The following is a 20,972-nucleotide window of genomic DNA, read 5'->3' on the forward strand; positions in this document are numbered from 1 at the left end:
AAGAGTGGAGTTGCTGACCTACATACAGGCCTCATCTCGCTTCTTCTGTTAATTTTTAGTCTTTTACTTTAACAGCGTCAGATTTTGGTCCCACGTCAGGAAGGATGACTTAATTCTAATCAAAATCTATTCATCACTCCCAGAACATTTATGTGACTATCACAAACAAATGCTGTAATGGTATACTCTAGTATTTTAGTTGGAAGATTGGGAGTGCAAATATGAATTTTTATCTACAGTTCCGTTGTGCAGGGGAAAGGGGCAGTTCAGTAAATGCACAGGGACAAGAGGAGGGTCTAGCAACTGAAGGTAGGATGTTTAAGTAAGTAAATAAACCATGAAAAAGCACATAAAGTGTGGACTAGACAAATGGCTTAGAGTTTAGTAGAACTGGCTACTCTTATGGAGGACCTTGGTTCAATTTCCAGCACCCATAAGGCAACTCACACATGTCTGTAACTCCAACTCAAGGGGATCTGACACCCTCAAACAGACACACACACAGGCAAAACACCAATGAACATAACACAACAATAACAGATTTTTAAAAAATCAAATAAGGGAGAATTTGCATTTTGAAAACAAGGCAGAAGAAGTAGAGATCGTAGAGATCTAAGTTAGAGAAAATGTTAACTTTTTTTAAAAAAGAAAATCCACTGGGCAGAAGTGGTGGACTCCTGTTATCCCAGTACTCAGGAGGCATGCATATCTTTGTCCATTCGAGATCAGCCTTGGTCTACAGAATGAATTCCAGGATAGCCAGGGCTATTATATAGGGAAACTCTGTTTAAAAAAAAAACAAAAAGATAGAAAGAAAGGATGTAAGGAAGAGAGAGAGAGAGACAGACAGAAAGAGAGAGAGAGAGAGAGAGAGAGAGAGAGAGAGAGAGAGAGAGAGAATCCAAGAACAAAATACCCAGTAAATATGGGACACTATGAGAAGACCAATCCTGCAAATAGTAGCTACAGAGGAAGGAGAAGAAACCCAGGTCACAATCACAGAAAATATTAATAAAACCATGGAAACAAATCTAAAGAGAAACCTAAAAGGCAACAGGTATGATGCTGAATATCAAATGGAGAGAACCACAAAAAATTCCATATAACACATGATAATCAAAACACAAAACATAGAAAAAAGAATGAATATTGAAACCTGAAAAGGAAAAGGAACCAAGTAACACACAAAGTAGAATTATCAGAATTGCACTTGACTTTTCTTTTCTCTTTCTTATTGAAAATGGACATTTTTTGACATGTGATATCTGATTATGGTTTCCTCTTCCTCTGTTATCCCAGTTCCTCCCCACCTCTGCCTAATCCAAATCCATTCACGTTCTGTCTCTCATTAGAATACAAATAGGAGATTCTAAGAGATAACAAATCATAACAAAATATAATACAATATGATAAAACAAAAACTGTCACATCCCAGTTAATCAAGACAATCAGAAGGAACAAGACAAGGAGAGGGCACAAGAATCAGAGACCACTACTTCACACAGTCAGGAATCCCGCAAAAACCTTAAAGTGGAGCCATAATAAAAGCACAGAATACCTGGGACAGAACAATGTAGACCCATGTAGATTGCTTCAGTCTCTGAGAGTTCATATGAGCTTTGCACTGTTGATTTAGCGGGCCTTGTTTTCCTGGTGTCCTCCATCCCCTATTTTGCTTACACCCCTTCTGCCTCCTCTTCTACGGGGTTCCCTGATTCTTGAGGAGAAGGACTTGATGAAGACATCCCATTTAAGGTGTTCCAAATTCTCTTGCTCTCTGAAATGTCTAGCTATGGACTGCTGTATTTTTCCATCTGCTGCAGGAATAGGCTTCTCTGATGATGGCTAAACAAAGCACTGATTTATGTATATAACAGAAGCTCATTAAGAGTCATTTATTGCTTACATTAGAACTTGGCTTTACTCTGAGTTCCTGGACTATCTAGTCTCTGGTTCTTGGTCAGCCACACAGTGTCAGGTACAGGTTCCATCTCATGGAGTGGGCCTTAAATCAAATCAGATATTGGTTGGTTACTACCACAAGTTTTTGTGCATTCCCCATACTCTGTGTGCAGATCTGTTGAAAGGTGAAGCTACCTCTTCAGTATGTCCTCTTGGATTGAAGACCCTGACAATTTTGACTAAAACTGGGCTCTGTCTGTCTTTAGGACAAAGATTTCCTCAGAGTGCTTCTTGTAGTGTCACTGGCTGTGGTTGCAATGAGCAGTGGGTACTTTTCACAGACCTTCGGCTGGGAAATTACATTTAAAATTTTCTCTGCATGCTCACTTAAATTCTACCTTTTCCAATAAAAAGTCAGACTGAGAGAAATTGCCCCATATCCAGGCATGGGCCTGGAAGAATCATAGTGCTCAGAAATGACAATTCTGAGCATTTGTCAGGGCACGACTCGGGTTCAGAGCTGTGGCCATCTTTCTTCTACAGGGAATATTCCAGTAGGATGACAAGATCTTGAAAATATACATGTTTTGTTTCAGCATCTCCAAAGTGCTACTTAACATAGCCCATCCCCAAGAGACTTAAGTAATCCCCATAGGCAGGGTGGGAGGTAGGGGTGTGAGGGGTATTGTGGAGTGTTTAAAAACTATGTCTGTTGAAATGCAAAGATTTTATTTATCAGTGGAGAATATAGGCAATCCCCCCCAGACCTTCTTCTCTTTCATTCACACTGACAGTTATCTTTCTTTCTTGTCCCACTCTACTCTTCTACATTTTTCAACACTTCTGGGTGTCTCATCAAAGAGCGCTTTTTGCATCAGAAGGCATGCTTCCTCCATACCATGAGTGTCTCCTTGGACTGCCCTTGCTTGCACTATAAATAGAAGTTCTTTAAAAACCCTATCAATCCACCATCATCAACTGAATATCCACAGCTCCTGAAAAATTGTACACAGCATGGTATACAAAACTGGGGAGTTCATCAAATGCCTGAAGTGCTCATGCACCAGATAATGATGCCTCCTAGATTTTCCCATTTGTGAGGGGAAGCTGCTAGACTTTGTTTAATATACTGCTCATCTAGATGCAGAGACACACAGCCAAACAACTAGGCAAAGAGAGAGCCCAAATTGGAGTTCTCCATGGGTTCCAATCCTAGGAGGTCATGGAGCTCCAGAGCTCCCTATCAAGAAGGAGCAGAAGAAATGTGAGAACCAGGGGGTTAAAGTGGAGAAAATATGCCAGAGAACTGCTTAAACCAGAACATGCCTGAAATTAATTCCAACATCCCCGAGTTCTCCCAGGAGGAGTATGCACTGTGCCAAGGTTCTTACTCCCTCATTAAGCAGATATTGAAGGAGACCCATTTCTACAGCCTGCAGCAGAGAGGACAATACCCAATATGATGACCTACTTGCTCCTCATAACTTGTTCATAAAAAGCAATGGCCCTTCCCCCCACGGAGTCTTGGCTTTTGTCTGTATTTGCAGTAATTGGTCAATGACATTAGTACTCTTTTGCTGATTTCTCCACCACTTCTATTTCCAAGAATCTTTCATGACACTTTGATCTGTTTTCTGTCAAGTCTGATGTCCAGTTCATGTTAACCAGTAACAGGAGTTCATCTCCTAAAACTAAACAGCTTATATATCCAATTAAGTTTGGGTTCCAAGTCATTCTTTTAGGATCTCCATGTTAAATGTGGTTGTAAAATGTGCCTCCTTTTTCTGAACAGCTAAGTGGCCCAGGAAAGTGTGTGGTTTTTATTAGAATATGAAAGTACACACAACATCAACAAACAAGCCAACACCAAACTGGTAATGAGCATCCTGGATGAGGAAGAATGTGACTTGTTCTCATTCTGAAACGAATGGCATGGCTGCTCCTCACAAGGGACATGCTGCACAGAAATAGCTCTCTGCCTATACTGGGGAAAATGTGAGCCCATGCAGTTGTTAAAGTGAAACCTGTGGCTAGTAACTGCACTCTCTTCATTCCAAAGGAGAAGCCTTCTTCCTTTAATGTCCCTGTGTGTACCCTCCAGAACTGTGGAATGCACTGGAAACAATGCCTGAGGAGTGTATTGCAATGAGTGGCTTAATTACAAAGTCTAGATATGAACAGGTTATGTGTTGTTCCTTACAGTTCCATATGTTATATCTAATGTTGATAAAGTTTAAGCTTCTGGACACCATATCAGACTTGTGAGGTGTGACAAAGCTGGGTGGGATGACTGTTGTTGTATGACAAGCCTTTCACAGTTAGAGGGCATCTCATATCATTAAAACCATACAGTTGCTTGGTAAGGGGTGGCTCAGGGATACAGTTCTTGCCTAGCCTGTGCCACACCCCAGTAATGGTAAACCTGTCAGCACAATTAATGTGGCTTGTAATGTTTGAAGTGAGGTCCCATTAGAATACAGGCAATGTCATTTACTGATGGATCTTTTTCTGTGTTTAGGATTATTGGTAAGCCCTTCCAGGTCTGGCTTCAGGTTTGTACTGGGGGATGCACCTCAAGTCCTCACACCTATGATCCAGAGACTTTACCAGCCACTGGGCTCTCCAACACTGAGCTGTACACTTTTAATTGACTGCAACTTACCTTCAAATGATACCAACCCTTTCCTGAGTAGTGAAGCCCCTGCCACAGTGTTACCACTTCCTGACCCACTCTCTTTGGTGGGCTGTTAGCTGGAGGAGCAGACCAGGATAGGTTTCTCACATCCACAAGAAAGCAGGCAGCACCTTCATGAGCCATTTTCAGTGTCTTAGGAGTGTTGTCCCTGCTTCCAAACCCTCAAGTGTGTTTCAAAGGCTAGGTGTACAAGAGAGACTCTAATTATGCCTTGATTTTAATTGTCATGGTGATGCCATTGCAACACATTTCATTGCTATGCATGATTTCCCTATATGATTGCACCGTACTAAGCTCTCCCAGCCATTTTGAAAGAGACAGACATTCCCCACTGCACCATTCTCATTTTCTCTCATGAGAGTTTTCAGATCTGTGTTACTTAAATGTCGTGACTCAGCTTGAAGACCCATGAGGTCTATGGACAGGAGGCAGTGGCTGAAGTATAGGTTGTTAATCTCATCCTGAAACCAATGTGCCAAAGGAAGTCAATAACCTGGGAGAATAAGAGATGTTTTTGAAGGATAAATTGCAGGTGGTTTTCTAGGTTACTAGAAGAGAGAGCTGGGGCAAATGGTGACTGCCACATGACCAGCCTCATTCTACTGGATCCAGGCCTGAAACAAGAGTGTAGGGGACATGCTTACTATATTAGAGCTTTCTCAAGATTAGAACTTTACTGAAGGTGCTCTGAGCCTGTTTATGACAAGCACAGACACAGTGGACAAGGACAGGCTCTGGCTACTTGCTCCAAAACCATTGGATTTTCAGTGAGAATGTGCAGATTGGCAGACACTTTCCTCCTTGTGCTAAAATAAGTGTCTGTGAACACTTGTGTGGACCTGTTCCCTGAGCCCCAGATGTTATTCTTTCTGTGCTGGTGGCCCTGGTGTGGGGCATGTGGATGGTACTTTCACACAAGCGGTGAAATGGAACATTGATTAGACTTCACAGTCTGATGATCATGATTTTGTGATTACAGCATCTCTCTCTCTCTCTCTCTCTCTCTCTCTCTCTCTCTCTCTCTCTTAGAACCAAGGAAATTGTGAAACTCCTCACACTATATATTCACTCAGAAGATGTATCACTAAGTTAAGTGAGCATGAATATGTATGTATGTATGTATGTATGTATGTATGTATGTATGTATAATGACCTCACTGTATGTGGTACCTGTTAACAAAGAAGACCTTAGGAGAGACATACAAGGATCTGCCTAGGAAGGGGATATGGGAAATTGACAATGTCACCTGAGTAAATCAGGTGCTTGGGAGTGAGATGGAGGATAGTGGTATGGGCTAGGGGAAGAATGAAGGTCAATGGGTGGTGATCATGAGGAAACAGGATGGTTTTGTTAGGTGAAGGGAAGATGTGGGGAGCAAGGAAAAATTATCTTGAGAGAGGAACCATTATGGGATTACTGGGAAAATACCTGGAACTAGGGCAATTCCCAGGAATAAAGGATGACCCCAGAGAACACTTTAAGTATTAGTGTAGAGGGTACTTGAACTTGCCCTCCCCTGTAAATCAGATTGAGGACTACCATGATTGTCATGATAGAACCTTCATCTGGTAACTGATAGAAACAAATGCAGAGATTCACAACTAATGACTGGGCTAAAATCATGAAGTCCAGTTGAACAGAGGGGGACTGCTTAAAAGCTAAGGGGGCAAGACCAAGATGAGGAAATCCACAGAGACACCTGACTTCAAGGTAGTGGGAGCTCACTGATCTGGACTGACAGCTGGGGAACCTGCATACAACCCAGTAGGCCCACTAAATGCAGGTAACATTGGATGAGGTGGGAAGTGTTTGGGGACACTGTAAATGGGGCCACTATCTGTCAGTGGTACATGAATTGGCTTTTTGGAGCCCATTTCCTATGGAGAGATACCTTGTTCATCACAGATGGCGGGGGTGGGGGATGGGGGGTACTTGGTGTTGCCTCAAGGTGTTGATGGGATGGACTTTGTTGACTCCCCATAGGAGGCCTTTCTTTCTTTAAAACCAAAAGTGGAACATGAGGGGAAAGTTGGGGAAGCAGGAAGAGGGAAGAGAGTAGGAACTGGGATTAGAATGTAAAAATAAATTGAAATGTGTACATACATACATACACACACACACACACACACACACACACACACACACACACACACACATATATATATATATATATAATATATATATATATATAATGACCTCACATGGTCATATCAATTTCATGACGACAAAAATAGATTGTGTTTCAGGCTGAGGTCCATGTGGCTAAACTTTGAAAGAATCCATTCCAAGTAAAATCCCTCACAATTGTGCCCTGAGTCTTGGCATCAAAAACACGAATAGATTCCAAGCAGAATTCCACCAGTGTTCTTAAGAAATACAATACACATTAAAGGATTGTTCCCCAAAATCAAGAAATAAAGTGAATCAAAGAAGTGGGCTGCCATTGCTGAAACTCCCTGTCTCAGGTGGAATTAAAGACTGAGAAGGACAGACACTGTGTGGGTTCCTCTCTAGAAAGGATCAAGAACATGAATAACGCCCCTGAGTTGTGACATTCCATCATGCCTGCCCAGCACCATGGACCAAATCCCACCATTTCCATGTGTCTGATGTGTTCAACCCTACAGAAACACACTGCATTTTGATGCCATCACAATGTATATGTGACCAAATGTGAATAGCAAATTCTGAGGAAAAACAACTTGGAACATGCTTAAGGGACATGAAAATTGGTGGAATGCAACAGGAGAACTCAAGCATTCTGCCTTCAGTCTCTATTAATTTTTGTTTGTGTTGTTGTTATGAGTTATTCTATATATCTGTTGCTGTCTCAGCACTTCATAAGTGATCAATGTGGGAGAAAATTTACAGAGATTTCTCTGCCTCCAGGTGTTGCATTCTGGGATTAAAGCTGAGACCTACCATACCCAGCACAGTCTCCTTTCTTAATGACTACCTGGTCTTTGAATGCAAACAGGCGTGATTAAGTCTAATCAATGTGATGTGTAACTACTGTGGTTGTCTGAGTGAAAATAACCCCCCTACATTCATAGGGAGTGATATTGTTGTAGTTGTGGCCTTGTTGGCAGAAGTGTACCAATGGGTAGTGGGCTTTGAGATCTCAGAAGCTCAAGCCAGGCCTGGTGGCTCAGTGACTATCTCTTCCATTTGCATTCGAATCCTGATGTAGGAGTCTCTGATAACACTCCAGCACCATGTCTGCCTGTATTCTGTCATGCTTCCCAAGATGAGGATAACTGACTAAACCTGAAGTGTGAGCCGGCCCAAGTTAAAGGTTTTACTTCGTAAGGATTGCAATGGGAATGGTGTCACTTCACATCAAGAAAACCCTAACTGAGACATCTTCAGACACTAACCTTATGTGCCATCATCCCCATTCATAGTAAGGTCTCCTGATGATCCCTGGGCTGAGGTGGATGTGCAACACAGGACCCATGGAGAACAGAGTATTTACTGTGCAGGGGTGGGTGGAGAGGTGTTGGTGATGTCCTTGGAAAAAGCAACCTCATGGGGTTACACCTTTGCCTGCCTTTTTGATGGTGGCCCTCAGCTTACTGCTGGCTTACTGAGCCTGTTCTGAGGTTTGGCCTTCAGCAGTGTGAATGTTGGGGGAGCCAAATAAAATTGCTCAACAACTTCTGACTTCAGTGGATTTCCTTGCATTGTGATGTTTTGGTATATAACACAGATGAAATTGTGGGAGGGACAAGCCTCCCCTTCTGGAAGTCAATGGGCCATCTATAGGGCTTCAGGAAAATATGGGCATTTAGGAACCAAAATCATGAACACCAGAAGAAAAGACAAAGAAAGAGTGCTTTGAGTCCTTCAATGTGCCTACAGTGCTTACCTGATAGACGCCCTTCCATCAAGAATGTGTTCCTCAACCCACACACCTCCAGTAATATTAACAGCTTTTGGACTCATAATCACTGTCCCAATAGGATAGCTTCTTGCCTAATCGGCATCTTTTCCCAGCAGCTACTACGTGTCGTCCACTGGAAAGAATTAGGAGCACATTCATCTAAGAGGCAGGCTTGTCCCCACATGTCCACATAGTGTGCAGATGATTTTCAAACAGTTTGGGAACAAAGAAAGACAGCTTTAGTGAAAAGGAACTCACCATCTTGTCTGCTGCCTAGTTCACTTGTGTGTGAAGGACATGGGGTACACTGTTTCTTTCAGTCAAGTCAATTGAGGGGATACAAGTAGGAACATCATATTTTAGAGGACTATGCACGTGCATAGGAAGAAGTGACTCACCAGCAAATGATTCTTGGGTGTTCTGTCAGCCTGTGGGATCACTTTGTCCTTTGTTGCCACAGTGCTTGGCTGAGAAAAGGCACTGGGCAGAGTAAACAACACTGTCCAATCAGGGTTCCTCATGTTCCTAGGCACCAGGGCACCTGGGCACCTGAGCAAATGAAGATAGTTTCACCTGTGAATCCAAATACCTTCTATAATATTATTTCTAATTTTTCAGATTATATTCTTTCACTTCATAAATGTGTGTGTGTGTGTGTGTGTGTGTGTGTGTGTGTGTGTGTGTGTGTTCATACATGTGCATGCCATGACACACATATGTGAATATTAGAGAACAACACGGAGAGTCTGTCCTCTTCTTCCAACACATGTTTTCCAGTAACTCTACTCATGCCAAAAGGTTTGGACACACATTGCTTTAACATCTTGTCTTTCTTGTGATTCCCTGGTCTTGCATTTTCATGTGTTCTCTTTCCTAGAATACCTCTGATCAACGATCATCAGACAGAATCTTTTTCACTGTCAATCTAAGAAATCTATGGTGACTAGTAATGCCCTGGCATAGATACCTGATGGAAGAATAGACTTGATCTAATGAAACTCTACTTTCACTAATGAATGACTGTACTGCAAACCTCATTCACAAATCTTTTTCAGTCACAATTTTGGAGGCTGAGAACTGATGAAAAAAATCTCATCTCTTTGGAAGACTGCATATGGCAGCATGACAGAGCACCCAGTTGAGACAGGAAATGAGAGAGAATCTTAGGGTTCACAATATCTATCAAATGCCTTTAAAATTACTGTTATTGTATGTTCTTTGACATTTTCATTAAATTTGTTCTCATCACCATTACTCCTTTTCCCCCAACTCTTCCAAGATCTACCCAAACTTCCACACCCATCTTAATTTGTGGCCCACTTTTTCTTTTGAAGCCCTTCAAGATCAATCTGTGATGCCTGAAATTTTTGGCTGTGTGTGCATCTAAGAGCAGTTGCACATTTGAAGTCATATCAATTCAGACAACAAATGCAAAACCTGTGCAGGCTCAGGAAAATGCCTGCTCTAAGAAAGTCCATTTTCAGACTGGGGATTTAGCTCAGACTCTAATGGTGCTTGAGTTACAAACATGAGTGCCTGATTTCAGTGAGAAAATACCCAGTGTGGCATCTTACCGTGAGGATCCCAGCTCTGGTGAGGCAGAGACTGGTGGGATCACTGACCAGCAAGCCCAGGCTAATCATGAACTTCAATCCAATAGAAAGATACCTGCAGAAACAAGGTAGCCAAGTCCCGAAGCATTGTGTATAAGTCTAACACTTCCCCTTGTCACATGTGTCCACCAAATATATGTCTGTTCACATCGGACATCCAAAGAAACAACACAGACATACATAAAAGATCTTCTGAAGGAAAACTGGCTTTAAGTTTACATCTTCCCCCATAACCTCACATCCACACATATCATCAACTAATTTTGCTGTTCTTTACAGGACAAATCTTATCCCCTGTGAGCATTAGGGAACACAATCAACCATAGTCATCACTCCTGAATGGTGTACAGAGTTTGTGGAGATCATGACAAAGAAATGGAGAAGCATAAAGAGACAGAGAGAGACACAAAATAAAAAGCAAAGGTCACTACTCTACAACCATCATGCTGTTCTTTGAGGTGACCCAGTGTCTTCTGACATGTTATTTAAACAATTAAGAGACTAACTCCTACTGCCTCCTGGAACTGCTAAGCAAATGATCAGTCTCAGGATGGACAACTGATCTTGTAAGATCCAATAATTCAGATCACACTCATAGGAACTCAAGCAGAGCTTGGGAATTCCATGTGGAACTTTGTGCAAAGAATGTCTTACCATTTGCAATGGAGATACCCTGGCCGTGATAACACTGTGGTTGGACCTGAAGGCAAAGGCAAAGGGAATAATCCACTGGATTCCCCCTGGGAAATGAGCTGCTCTCATTCTTGCTGTGTGGATTCAGTGACAGCTCCTCCAGGGCAAGGGGACATGATCCCTAAGAGCTCCTTCTTCCTGCCTTACCCCTTTTCTAAGGCAGGCTACCCTTGCTGCCATTCTTCAGAGAAGGGAACAGAGAAAACACGTTTTTCTCCTCCCCTAGACCACTGGGTGCCTATTCTCATGTATCTAATCTGGAGCAGATTGGTCCTCCATTTCTTGTGGATCCCCAGGAAGATGTAGTCCTTCAGGAATCTTTGGGGGTGAGGCTGGTCTCACCCTTACAAAACAGGGAGGTCGTCTACTGTCCTGATGGTCCCTTCCAGGGGGAGTATATTGTACTTGTAGTAGGAAGTTGTTTGATCTCCAAATCTCTATGTCCACTCTCCCTATCCATGTTATAGTCTCCCATTCTGGTCTCATTTGCATGCCCAGAGTATGAGAAAAAGAAAAAAGAACTTTCCTTTGTGCAAAAGTTTGTCTTTTATTACTGTTCCCAGCCCCAAACACTGACCTTCTAGTGACACGCAGACCTCTAATTGTCTTGCTTCCACTTCTTCACTGATATTTATGAAGTGACTAACATTTCTCATATCCACAGTTTCATGGCTTATGAGCAGGATGCACAGGAATGAGAATGCCTTATATATGTCACCAGGTTTCCAAGATTTGTCACCTCCCTATCTTAGATGTTTCACTAGAGGACATACTTCATGACTCATACTTTGTGCACCCATGAGTCCCTGCTCAGCATCCAACTTCTCTGGCACACCTCTCCATTGAAAACCAGTCTTTTGCCCATCAGTCTCTGGGCTCCAGTCCTCTTTTTTGCCTCCCCTTACTTCCCCAGCTCACTTACTGGCTTTCATTCCTAAATGAATGAACTCTACACTTCACAAACTTACTCAGAAACTTGGGGAACTCAGGACATACTTAAATCCTGCCATGAGTACACCCTCCCCTTTGCTAGGTGCCTGAAAGTGTCTTGGCACACTCTAGTTCCAGGTCCAGATTCCGATTCTGAGTGATCAGTTTCCAAGATCATCCCTGCTAGGATCTCTCCAACTTCCCCAATGAATCACCAGAGCACAATGTGGCAGGTAGCAAATATAGAAGGTTATCTACACCATCCTGAGTGCTTGCTCTACAGACAAGGAAGGGTCCCTTGCTTTGCCTTCAGCATGCAAATGGGATGGTGAGGGTCAAACTACAACTGGGGCAGGCTACAAACCTACTTGACAGAAAGTCCCATGGGTGATATCTGGCCACTGTAGTAGAGTAGCATGTAGAGAGAACCTCCAAACAATGTCTGACTGTTTCTCCCTTAGAGGGATGACATCCTGTTGCACATGTGTGGTCCACAGCCACTCAAACTCTAATTGGACCTCCTTCCCCAGTCAGGATTTCTTTAAACCTTCCTTGTGTTCCATTAACAAATACATTTCTCTTTTAGTCAGGTCAATCCTGAGGAAGTGCAGTGTTCTGCATTAAAGATCATGAATCTACAATGATGCACAGGCAGTTCTGTGGGCATAATGAAAAGCCAAGGGTCTGGCAGTTTACAGCTGTTCCTGTAGACAACTGGGAGTTGGTTCCAGGAAACCTCATGGGGAACCCTGAAAATGTAAAGAGACCTAGAGCTATAGGGAATCTCAAGTCTCAATGTGGCCTCCATGGACAGTGTACTTACATGAACATCCAGTCACCCCCCCACTCTCTCTCTCTCTCTCTCTCTCTCTCTCTCTCTCTCTCTCACACACACACACACACACACACACACACCACCCAAATTGAAGAGATTATTAATTACTGTATTCTCTTGATTCAGTAATTGTTCTATATACTCCAAACATGGTTATCTTTATGTCACAGTGTTTTTTCTTTTATGGAAATTAAATTCTCTTTTCTTATAGTACATCCTGATTATGGTTCCCCATCCCTCTACTCCTCCCAATTCATCATAACGTTCCCTTCCCTCCAGATCCACACTCCTCTGCCTCTCATTAGAAAAGAACAGGTTTCTAAGAGATAACAACCAAACAACAAAATAAAATATACTACTATAAAGCAAATACTACCATTTCAAAGATGGACATGGTGGTCCAACAGGAAGAGAGTCCCAACATCAGGCAGACAATTCAGAGACCCCCTCATTCTCAATCAGGAGGACCATAGTAATTCTGAGCCAATAGGTGTGATGCATACTCAGAGAACCTGGTATGGATCCAGATAGGCTGTGTTGCTGTTTTGATCTCTGTGAGCTCATATGTGCCTTGATTAGTTGATCCAAACTGCCTTGTTCAGCTGGTGTCCTCTATCCCCTGTGGCTCTTACAATCTTTAGCCTCCACTTCCATGGATTTCCAGAGCTCTGATGAGAGAGTTGTGACAGAGCCCTCCATTTATAGTCCCTCCACATAACACCTTGCTGTTGGACTCTACATCTCTTCCCATAAGCTGCCAGAGGAAGCCCTTCTGATGATGACTGGATGAGGCACTGGTCTATGAGTATAGAAGGATATCATTTGAAAATGTTTTATTGTTTTGTAGACTAGTATTGCTTGTATTTACCCTAGGACTCTGGGTTATCTAGTATCTGGTACTTGGTTATCCACATAGGTCAGGTGTGGGTTCCTTCTTGTGGAGTGGGCCTTAAGTAAAATCAGACATTGATGGGCTACTCTGAAATTTCTGTGTCATTATTATCCTGGAATATTTTGCAGGTTTGGACAGAATGTTAGTAATATGTTTTGTAGTTACATTTGTGTCCACATTTCCATTTTGTTAGCCTTCTGTTTTTTAGCCAAAGAACCTTCCTGTACCAGAGAGTAGAACATAGGGGTAAAAGTTCCTTATAGGCAGCAGTTTGACTTCTCCTTGTTCAGTGAGTTGTGTGGGCTCCTGGAGAAACCAACAGAACATGGCATAACAAGTTACAATAAAACTAGTCACAAACACACTTAGCGGGGGTGGGGGGAGGCAAGGCCAAAAAGTAGGAGGAAAACCTTCCCAAGTGCACTGAAAGCATCAGAGCTAACAACCTTGACATTCATGCATGAGACCCACTACATAGCCTCAACCAACAGTGGTGGAGAGCAATAGTAACAAATGCTATAATTTAGGGAGGCCTTTCTCCATGTCAGGCCCTTTTTTACTCCAGATATATTTACTGAGGGCCAACTATGTGACAGGAATTTGACTAGGAGCTGAACATGTGGAAAGAAGTCATGTTTGTGAAGTCATGTTGGTGAAATTTTATGTGTGTAGCTTCTATTTTCCTAAGAGACACAGTCTCACAGCAAACTACCAGTTCTTCTGGCTCTTACACTCTTTCTGCACCCTCTTCCATATATGCACTTCATATAATTTGGCTATATTGACCCCTGTCCCTACTCTCTTCCCCTTTCCCAATCTCTTCATCCAATCCCAGTGTTCCTTCATTTAATTTTATGTCCCCTTTGTTGGCTTTTAGCTTTACTTTTGATTTTTAATTCTTTCACATGAGAGGATCTGTGGTACTTGTCTTTCCAAACCTGGATTATTTCACACAAGATACAGAGTCTTCCCTCAAAATCTGTAGTTTTATTCTTCCTTGAAACCAAGTGAAATGACTTTTTAGTGACCACATTTCCTTTATCTATTCGTCCACTGACTGGCACCTAGGCTGAATCCATGATTTGGGTTCCCTTAGTGCTTTAGATATTCAGGTAACTCTGTGGTTAGGTGCTTTTGATTCCTTTGCATTATACCCACGAGTCTTATGGCTGGACAATACGGACATTTCATTGTAAAGATTTTAAGAATCCTCCATAACTATCTTCAAAAATAGATTGATTTACATATCCTGGTGGGAAGCCTATGTAATTAACTCAACCAAGTCCTGTATGTGGCCTTGGCTTTCATTTTCATTTTTACTCTCTCTCTCTCTCTCTCTCTCTCTCTCTCTCTCTCTCTCTCATTTTGTGCGTGTGCACAGGATTGTGTGTGTCGGGTGGAAGGTAGCATATGCACTTTTGTCCAAAAATCTTCACATGATAATACAGTTACTTCCTTGGTTTCAAAGGGAAACTGCTGTTGTTTCCAAAAAATTTCTTTAGTGTATAATGCCTGTACAACCACTTATAGTCACTCTACCCAGGAAGGGCAGCTTATATTAGTCTTTAATTCAGGTGGTAAACAGTTCAAAGAGTTTAAGGATATTTCCAGGAGCCAAATTTTCCTCTGCTAACATGCTCTCAGCTTTTCTCCAATGAATCAACACATTCATGCCTGTATCCCAAACATATCACCCACAAATGCATCCATAGCTAGGAATTATATGTATCTAAACTGTTTTGGTACACACATGTGTTGAATTCACCCCTCTCTGCCCATCCCCTCCCCAAATTCTGTCCCCAGAATATGGTAGCTACTAGCTGCATGGACAGGGTTCTGCTATGTAAAAGTTGACCTGTGACTTTGTTGCTGCTTTCACCAAGGCATTCTGTGCTCTCCATGTTCTGATCTGTGCTGCTAAAAATTGGAATTCCAGGGAGATCACTGGCCAGCCGCAATCCGTGCCCAGTGGCTTTCTGCTTGGGTTTACTTTACTTTCTCTGGTATTCTACTTGTCTCAGAAAGGTATGTGAGTTAACCAAGTATGGCCTGAACTGCTGGTTACATAGAGCACACATATCATGCCCAGAAATATAGTACATTTTTCCCTCTCTGCTTAATATGGCTGTGGTTGATCTAGAGAGTGATCTTTTGGAGTTGGATAAGGGGAGGTCATTTTGTTCTGTTCTCCTGTGAAGGCAAGTGGGACTGCAACAGTAGCACCATACTTATGGCCTTACGGCCTTAAGTACTATTGTTAGGAGGCAGTGTGTCTGTAGATTCTAGAACCTCAAAGATGTCCTCTGAGAAAAACTGCACTTAGTCACAGTATTCCAGGTAGTAAGAGCTTAAAGAAAAGTTTAAAAAGAGGGTATTTGTATAGCATTGTTTCAGAAGTTATCAGCATCTTAATGGGGGAACAGGAAGGTTGAGTCAGGGGAAGAATAGAGGAGAGCAGGATGAGAGATATCATAATAGAGGGAGCCATTATAGATTTGAGGAGAGATCTGTCACTAGGGAGATTTTCAGAAATCTACAATGATGACAGCAACTGACAATCTAAGCAATAATGGAGAGGCTACTTCAAATGTGCTCCCCTGATAATGAGGTTGATGACTACCTTATTATATGCCATCCTAAAGCCTTCATCTAGGGGAAGATACTCACAGCTAAACACTGAAGTGAACTCCTGGAACCCAGTTGTAAAGAGGGAGGCATGATGAGCAAAAGGGTCAATACCCAGCTGCTGAAACCCACAGAAATAACTGACCTGAACAAGGGGTGCTCATGGATCTCAGACTGATGGCTGAGAGGCCAGCATGGGACTGACCCATACCCCCTGAACATGTGTTCCAGTGAGGAGGCCTTGGCAATATATGGGGCCTCTGGCAGTGGATCAGTATTTCTCCCTGGTGCACGAATGGACTTTTTGGAGGCCATACCATGTGGAGGGATGCTCTCTCAGCCTGGACACATAGGGGAGGGGCTAGGCCATACCACAGATGACATGACAGACTTTGGGGATCCCCATGGAGGGCCTCACCCTCTCTGGGGACCAGAGGGGAATGGCGTGGGGAGTTGGTGGAGGCAGGGGATGAGGGGAGGGAGAGGGAGCTGGGATTGACATGTGAAGCAGGCTTGTTTCTAATTCAAATTTTAAAAATTACAAAAAAGAAATAAATAGTGATCTGTCCTCTCCAGTAGAAGGAAATCTTAGGACATTCTCGGCAGAGCAGCTCCTAGGCAAATGCAAGGACAAAGCAATGGTTCTATCCTCCCCATACTGTTGTTCCCATGGGAGAGCTAACATTTTCCTCTCCTTGGGTTTCAACTTTTCCTTCCTTCCTTTGTTGCTATTTTCAAAATTGCTTCCCTTCCATTTTATTGGCTGGAGCTAGAAGGAGCACTAGGTCTGGTGGAGGTGTGTGTGTGTGTGTGTGTGTGTGTGTGTGTGTGTGTGTGTGTGTGTGTGCGCGCGCGCACACTCAAAATTTTGTTTCAAAGCTGTTTTGTGATATTTTGTTTCTGCTGGGACAAATCAAGCTTGCCTGGAGATCAGATGGCCCAGCTAGCTAGTACTTAACCGTAGAAGCTATGTGGTGGAAGCTCAAGCTTTATCCCAGCACTTGGGAGTTGGAGACAGGAAGTGACAAGGTAGGGTGAAGACAGGTTCATAGCCCTTTTGATCAGAGGATCCTGGGCGGTAAGAATCACTGGTTGCTCTCCCTCAGATTTGCTGATCTTCCATGTTCTTACCCCACTTTTTGACTTCTGTTTTTTTTCTTATTGATTAAGGTTCATTATAGTTATGCTTCATTAAACCATTGGAGATAAAGAAGAATGAGAATATATTTAGCATTCTTCATTTAATTCTTCCCCATTACTGTTTACCTTACTCTTTATACAACTATATAACACTTCAAGTGTAGGGCACTAACACAGGCATAATGGGTGTGTAGAACTCTCTTTCTTGTTATCATATGTGTAAATTCATGCAATTACCACAATCAAGTTTCATCTCTTTCAGCAGATGGAGATAAGAAAATGCATCCTTACAGGAATGAAATGAAATGTTAGTAACTGGTACAATGTGCGTTGTTTTTTTGCATTTGGTTTGTTTTTGATGCTCACACATGCATGTGTTGGCATGCGTTTGTGTGTATGATGTCTTTTCTTTTTTCTTCTTTTGTAGGTATAGACTCTGGTGAGATATCCAACATCCACGTTGGCATATCAACAGTGGCATCAATACTACCAATCCAGAAAATATGCCAGAGAACTGCTTAAACCAGAACATTCCTGAACATAACGCCAACACCCAGAGTTCTCTGAGCAGGAGTATGCAGTGGGCCAAATCAAGGTCCTTACTCCCATATTAACCAGACCATGAAGGAGGTACTCAAGAGAGAGTGTACCGCTTCTTTAAAAATGTTTACATTAATTAATGGGTTAACAATTTGTTGTGTGTATGCTCATTTCCATGCATCTGTAGTCATTCATGCCACAGCACACATGTTGAGGATAGAGGACAACTTGCAATTGTTAATTCATTCTTTTCACCATGTGGGATACAGGGATTGAACTCTTGTTTGTGAGGTTTGGTGACAAGTGCCCTTAATTGCTGAGCCATCTCACTGTCTCCAGCATTTTAAGAAATCTTTGTTGTTGTTTGAATTGTGTCATTGAATACGAAGGTGACTATATCAAGACCTACTGAGTAAGCTGTGCCATTTATGTTCTTTCGTGTCCTGCAGGAGGTGTCACCAACTTGTCAGTGACTATAGATCTGACAGCTACACATGAGGACAAAGAGAGGCTTGACAGCTGTACAGCATTCAGTCTGATGTATGAGGGCCGCCAGGTAGCCATTCTTCAAAATCCAGAATTTTTCGAGCACAGGAAAGAGGAGCATTGTGCCAGACAGTGAGGAACAACATGCAAGAAACACCCCTACATTAAGGTCTTGACACTTCTGACAGTAACATTGTGTTGAAATGTGGCCATCCCATCGGCTGTGTGTTAATTATTCCTCTGGGCTGTGAAGTTTTGCAGAATTGACACTGGCTCTTAGATGAGTGTAATGAGCAGATAGTCTTGTCAATTTGGCTCATGTAAATTTTTATTCAGTGACTCTTTGTAGTTTTCTGAAATTATTGATGCTGGGCATTAAATCCAGAGTCTGCTGCATTCTGAGTCTGTGTTTAACTGCATTTATACTTCACCTTGTAACACACAATTTACAGTGTTTACTGGGCAACAGGTATTGAGCTCAGGGCTGACTTGGAATGCAGGGTGTGGATGTGTTGGGCAAAGTTTTGTTCTCTTGGAAGGTAGTGCTAGGGAAAGGTACTGTGTTCTTACAAGGAAGATTCGAGGAGGGTAGGCTTTGGTGGGTGTCCACACTAAGGTGACTTAATATTTTTGGCCTCTTAGCATTGCATTCTTGTGGAAAATCATTGAAACATCTCTCCAACATTCCTCCTTTGTGTATTGAGTGTGGAAATGTCGGTATTGAAGGCAAATATCTGTCAGTTGTTTAGTGTTTTAAAGTAGGTTCTGAGCTTTAGAAAAAATGAAGTGTAGTTTGTTGGGCTTCTGCTATATCCTGTAAAGGTGGGTCCTGATGGTGCAGACCTCCAGATATAGGGCCAGGTGGGTGAGGGCAGATAAAAGTTGAGAAGCTGAGCTGGGCATTGGTGGTGCACGCCTTTAATCCCAGCACTCGGGAGGCAGATGCAGGCAGATCTCTGTGAGTTTGAGGCCAGCCTGGTCTCCAGAACGAGTCCCAGGATAGGCTCCAAAGCTACACAGAGAAACCATGTCTCGAAAAACCAAAAAAAAAAAAAAAATGAGAAGCTGTGCGTGAAGTTGTCAGTGAACTTGACAAATTTTCATACACTTGTCAGTAATCATTAGTGTCAGAAGTTTGAGTGTGGAGGACACATAAGATGGGATACCTATAGGTTACAAATTTTTCTGTCAACCAACATCTAATAACAGCGAGGAGAATGCCTTTTTTAAGTGAAAAGGTAATAATCATTCACTTACATTTTGGTTGCTTTTCAGAAATTCATTCAGACATTATATCACAGTATTTCTTCAGCATCCTTCATTCCAGTGATGTTCATAAGCCTACCTTGGCCTTTAAGATGGAGACGAGCTTGCAGAAGCTGCGCTTAGCTCATATGAAAGTAATGTTCTCGCTTCTGTTGTAGCAACTAATTTCCTGCTGCTTCCTGTTAGATGGTTATGGAATAAGGGAATTGGCTGATTGGAGCAGATCTTCAATCCTCTACCGAATTTATTGGAATGATGGTCTTGATCAGTATAGTCTTATTACTACTGAGCTCAAGTAGAGGTTTAAATATATGAATTCTGGTAAGATGTGGGCCTACTCATCTAGTATGAGACTACTTGAAGAAAATGTTCTGGAAGTTTTTTCTAACGCTCCCTCATACGTACATAACAGGGTGATAACTAAAGGTGTATGAGGCAATGGAATAGATAAAGAAAAGCGGCAATCAAGCCACCCTCTGTAGTTGTTTGTTTGTCTGCTTATGTTTTGTTTTGCTACATTCTTAGAATTTGATTTAACATTTTGCATCTGGTATGGAAGATGGATGTAGCAAACTGGCTGTTTATTATGAAACTCACATGTTAACCCTGAGTAGAACTATATAAGACAATTTATCAGAACTGTTCCCTCATACCAGTGGTGTACCTTGTTCAACAAATGATGGTGCCATGCCATCTTACTGTGTCTATTCCAATAACTTGTACTTGTGTATCTTTGTCTGCTCATGTGCTGAGTGCTGAGTTTCAAAAGTAAACATGAGAAGGGGCTTTATGGGTAAAGAAGACATCAAGCAGCAGCAGGACAAAGCTGCTTCAACAGCAGTCCTACAGTGCTCTGGTCATTCTGGGTTTGGGATGATATGGAGCACCCATAGTGCTCCCATTATTCTGAGTTTGTGGTGAAGTGGAGCACCTACAGTGCTCGCATCATTCTGGGATGAAGGGGAGCAGTTTTCAGGAAGGCAGAGGCGCTGTTCTCTGCAGCCTTACACTCCCGGGCGCTCCAGGACAAGATCTTCTCACCAAGTGTGCTACACGGGTGTTGGTAAAGGATGTGCTGCTGTGTGCACCAGATGCACATGTTTAGAAACTGAAGCTGCTTTGGTGAAAAGAGCATTTGCTGTAGATTTGACCAGACTGTTAAAAGGCTTTAGTGTTCTGCCATTGTTACTGTCGCCTATGTCAACCCACCAGCAGAGGCGACAGAGCCCTAAGCCCTGCTACCACTCCTTAATGCTTTCTGCGTGGAAGCCTGGATGTGGCCTGGAAGGGGCAGATGAATGTGGGTATGAATAATTTGAAATGAATAACAGACAATAGCTGACCACTCAGCTATAATTATGAGCCTGAAGCCTCTGTCCCTGGTGGGGACAGGACAGGTCCACATGACCCTTTAGCTTCAGGTAGTTTAGAGTCCTAGTATAGACAGTGTCCTGCCTTACCATGTGGGAGT

At 42.5% G+C, this 20,972-nt stretch overlaps 1 pseudogene; it reads left to right on the forward strand.

Moving 5' to 3' along the window:
* The first annotated feature begins 19,687 nt into the window (after positions 1 to 19,687).
* The window catches only part of LOC113837559, a 34,218-nt pseudogene continuing 32,933 nt past the window's right edge, over positions 19,688 to 20,972 (forward strand).

Source organism: Cricetulus griseus, chromosome X (genome assembly GCF_003668045.3).
Source record: "Cricetulus griseus strain 17A/GY chromosome X, alternate assembly CriGri-PICRH-1.0, whole genome shotgun sequence".
Classification (NCBI taxonomy): domain Eukaryota; kingdom Metazoa; phylum Chordata; class Mammalia; order Rodentia; family Cricetidae; genus Cricetulus; species Cricetulus griseus.